A 4,534-nucleotide genomic window follows, 5' to 3' on the forward strand; every position below is an offset into this window, starting at 1 on the left:
GAGGCAGAGGCAGGCAGATTTCTGAGTTCAAGGCCAGCTTGGTTTACAGAGTGAGTTCCAGGACAGCCAGGGCTATACAGAGAAAAGAAAAAAAAAAGATTGATTGATTGATTGATTTTAAAGCTTTCAGATTCTTAAAAACAAACCCATGTTATTTCTGAGACAGAGTTTGATTTTGTTCTTAGTAGAGGACGTCACCCTGATGGAAACTTAAGCTCTCAGGGACGTGGGGCAACTCAAGTGGGTGTCTTTAGCCAGGCCAAGAAGATGTTTCCGTTTGTGGGTAGGATGTGCCACACACCATGACTACATGTGCATACACAGCACCTGTGTGCCCTGCGTGGGGGGCGGGGTTGGGACAGGGATTGGCTATCAGTGAGATTACAAGAAGGACTATCACAAAACCCAAGATTGTCTTTAGAAAAAAAAAGGCTAAAAACCATAACTTTAGTGTATTTAGGGGAAGACGAATGTGCCGGTAGGCACGCTTGGAGGCCAGTGCAATGTCAGGTGTCTTCTTGATTGCTATCCACCTTGTTTCCAGCACAAGGTCTCTCGCTGAACCTGGCACTCACTGATTGGCTAGTCTGGCCAGCGAGCTCTCGGGAATGTTCTGTCTCTCCCTTCCTCTTACAGGGATCCAGGTGTGTGCTCTACACAGATTCTCATGTGGGGCTGGGGAAACAAACTCGTATCCTCAAAGGTGTACCAGAGCCACCTCACTGGCTAAGCCGGATCTGCAGTCCAAGACAAGAGACGTTTAAAACCTTTCTATTATTATTGCAACAGTATTACCAAACTTGAGTTCACACGCTGTACCCTGAGAAGCCAGGCTAGGCCATCTGTCCTTGAAAAGCCAATTAAAACAGCCAAATTCAAAGCACTAAACAAAACAAACAAAACCCCACAGCACTCAGAAGGCTCAAAGGCAGGCAGATCTCTGTGAATTCGAGACCAGCCTAGGCTGCATAGACCCTATCTACAAAAGAAAAAAAAAAAATTCACTGTAGTCGCAGTAAGGAGAGGGACCAAGAAAACTTTCTATCTCCAGGAGTTCTACAGCAAGGTTAAAACACATACAGAAGGGCAGGGATGTGCACAGCTATGCAGAATCCATTAAGGTGTGGCCCTGCCTACTGGTAGCACTTCCTTGTCTGGGCTCCAGTCTCTCCAGCCAGGTGGCAGCAGTGGCAGCGCCCTGAAACCTCCTCCTTGGTGAGCCGCCCACTGGCTGGCACCTCTTCCCAGGAGGCAAGCCGCCCCCTGGCTGGCACCTCTTCCCAGGAGGCAAGCAGCCCTCTGGCTGGCACCAGGCTTCAGCAGAGATTCTTGGGAGAGTTCCAGTTTCTTGGGGTCCATTGTTCCAATATAGTCCAATATTGAGACTGAGGGAACACATTGGTCTCTGACAAGCCACTTCCAATGTTAGCCCATTAAGACGAATCATGAATGAGTATGACGTTCTTGCTAGATAATGGAAATGTGTTGGTCCCAAGTATGTTACACATTTTGAATGTAGAGCTGAGCTCGGTGCATGCCTATCATCCCAGAACTTGGGGCAGTGGCTGCAGTAGGCAGCTCGTGAGTTTGAGGTCAGTCTGGACCACAAAATGAGACCCTATTCTCAGCTATCTCTCCCTCAAAAATGACTTCATATTTTAGACTCTTTTTGCCATCAATAACTTACTTATTAGCTATGAGATGGATTGTATATGCTTGGTCCAGGGAGTGGCACTATTAGGAGGTGTGGCTTTGGTTGAGTAGGTGTGGCCTTTGTTGGAATAGGTGTGTCACTGTGGGTGTGGGTTTTAAGACCCTCATCCTAGCTGCTTGCAAGCCAGTCTTCCACTAGCAGCCTTCAGATGAAAATGTAGAACTCTCAGCTCCTCCTGCACCATGCCTGCCTGGATGCTGCCATGCTCCTGCCTTGATGATAATGGACTGAGCCTCTGAACCTGTAAGCCAGCCCCAATTAAATGTTGTCCTTATAAGAGTTGCCTTGGTCATGGTGTCTGTTCCCAGAAGAAAAACCCTAAGACAAACTACATGAAAGAATACTGATTCTCACAAGTCCACAGAAAGGGCTTCCCTCCCTGGGTCAGAGCTACTGAGGCACCTGCTCCCCGTACTAACTGTATTCGAAGCCACCAGATAAATTTCGCCCACCTGAGAACTCTGAGCCAAGGGAACTGGCAAGGTTGACCAGAGCCACATCAGGCAGCTTGCACATTCTCTAGGAGGACGCTTCATGACACACAAGAGTCCTGAGGCCCTACTGTGTGCTGGGAATAGACAGTGAGCCAGATCAGAACACACTGATGCTGGCAGGCAGCTTGGTGCCTGGTGCCTGCATGAGGTTGAAGGGAGCTCATGTTAGTAAACTGATAGAGGGGCATCTGGGGCTGCTGGGGTCAGAGGTCACAGAGCACACCAGGCCAGGCAAGGAGGGTGAGGCTGAAGAGAGACCCCGTGAGCAGCGACCTGGTGTTCACATTTTCTAAGATAAAGCAAGCACCTGGGATTTTTATTCTGTGGAATCTGGGAGCCCCAGGAGAGATCTGATGGAGTCTCCTTCACTATAAGAAAGATGGAGAGAGGCGTGGCCAGACTCCGATGCCAGGGGACAGTGCAGAAGCCCAGTGTGAAGATGGACGAGGGAACCAGGCATGGCTTTAGCTGGAGATCAGAATGTAGTCTTGACTAGGGGCTGGGAGGTTAGCCACTGAAAGTCTTAGAGACAAGCAGGAGTAGAGGAGATTGGGCCAGTGACACAGAGAGAGCAGAATAGGACCCAGGGCAGGAAGGACAGATAAAGCCCAAGTGACTTGGTGACAGTTCAGGGGTTTTCACAGTTGAAAAACCTGCAGAACTTGATCTTTGGTGTAAGAATCAAAACTGGCCATCAGCTTGGCAGCTTGGTCCCCATGGCTTGCTTAGTCTACTCTCTTATGATGCCAAGGACCACTTGCCCAGCATGGCGCTGCCCACAGCAGGCCCAGCCCTTCCATATCACTCACTCAAGACATCGTCCCACAGACTTGCTGGCAGGCCAGTCTGATGGAGGCATTTTCTCAGTTGAAGTTTCCTCTTCCCAGGTGACCCTAACTTGTACCAAAAACTAACAGATACAACTGACCCCTTGATGAGATGCTCTAACACATCACTATCCAATCTGGCCAGGAGTGGTGGAACATGATTTTAATAGTAGTGCTCAGGAGGAGAGGCAGGCAGATAGCCTCAAGGATGATGCATGCCTGCAGCTTGACTCCTAATATCTCATGTTCCTAACTCAATATAAAACATAGTATAACTTTAAAAGTACCATGGTCCTTAATAGATTCAAACAGTTTAAAAGTTCGGTGTCTTTAAAATATCCAACATCTCTTCAAAAGCCCAAAGGCTCCTAACTCTGATCTGTAAACTACAAAATAAGTCACACGCGTTATCATTTCAAAGAAGAGGCAGAGCTCAGTTAAATCGGAACAAAGCAGAATAAAGTCAACATATTTGCCAGCTGTGCAAATATGGCTGCTCAGCAGGCTGCTCCTCTGTGGAAAACACCAGCTGTGGGTGACTTGCTCTGCACCATCCAGTCATAGGCTGCATCCTACTCCCAAGTTGGCTGTCTTACAAGGCCAGCAGGTCTTGCGGGTGAAGCCTTCATGCATGAAATTAGCACCCTTGCAAAGGGTTAATCCTAGTCCTTGTTGGGACATGGCTACAAGCATCCATCTATAAACCCAAAATGAGCTCTGACTGCAGCCCAGATCTGCTGGCTCGTGCTGGCTCATGCCGGCTCAAGCTACACGTGCCACTGTCCTTGGTGGTTGTCCCTTAGTGCTGGCCCATCCAGCAGGCTGGGGTGTCCACTTCAGCTGAGGCTGCACCTTCACCAGTGGCCTCTCCTGACATCTTCGGGGACTGACCCTCCTGCTGACTTCCTCAGCATCTCTCCATGACCCCCCTCATGCCACCCAAATGCGCAGCATATGGGAGATGCTTACACATTGCTAATAATTAGTTCACTTTCAGCTTGAGATGCAGCAGTGGCCCCTCCGGACCATCGCTTTGGTGTACTGCGCCTGAGCCACACTTCCCAGGCAATGCTCTCCCCTGAGTGATGCTGGCCTCTGGTTAGTCCCAGCTGACCCCTCAGCTCTGGCTGACCAGAAACCACAGACTCGTGATCCAAATCCATCACACATGGCCCCAACAGAGCCTTTGCTTGCCTCTGAAACCTCACCAGTTGTCACGCACACCTGCGTGATGGCGGTATTTGAGGTGAAAACTTCAAGGAAAGTCAGCCTCCTGCCTCCGCACTGTTGCCTGGCACCCCAAACTCAGAGGTGGCCCAGATATGTCTTCGTACTTGTGTGCTAGGAACTCACGAAAATATCATATTCTTACAGCTAGCAAGAGAAAATTCGGACTTTGCTTTCTGACCTTCATCAAGTGTCCCAACTTCTTAGCCTAACCCTGGCTTGGAATGTTAAGCCATTGATACTAACAGCCTCCAGCATTGTAAGGCATATTA

Source organism: Mastomys coucha, unplaced genomic scaffold, assembly GCF_008632895.1.
Source record: "Mastomys coucha isolate ucsf_1 unplaced genomic scaffold, UCSF_Mcou_1 pScaffold18, whole genome shotgun sequence".
Lineage (NCBI taxonomy): Eukaryota > Metazoa > Chordata > Mammalia > Rodentia > Muridae > Mastomys > Mastomys coucha.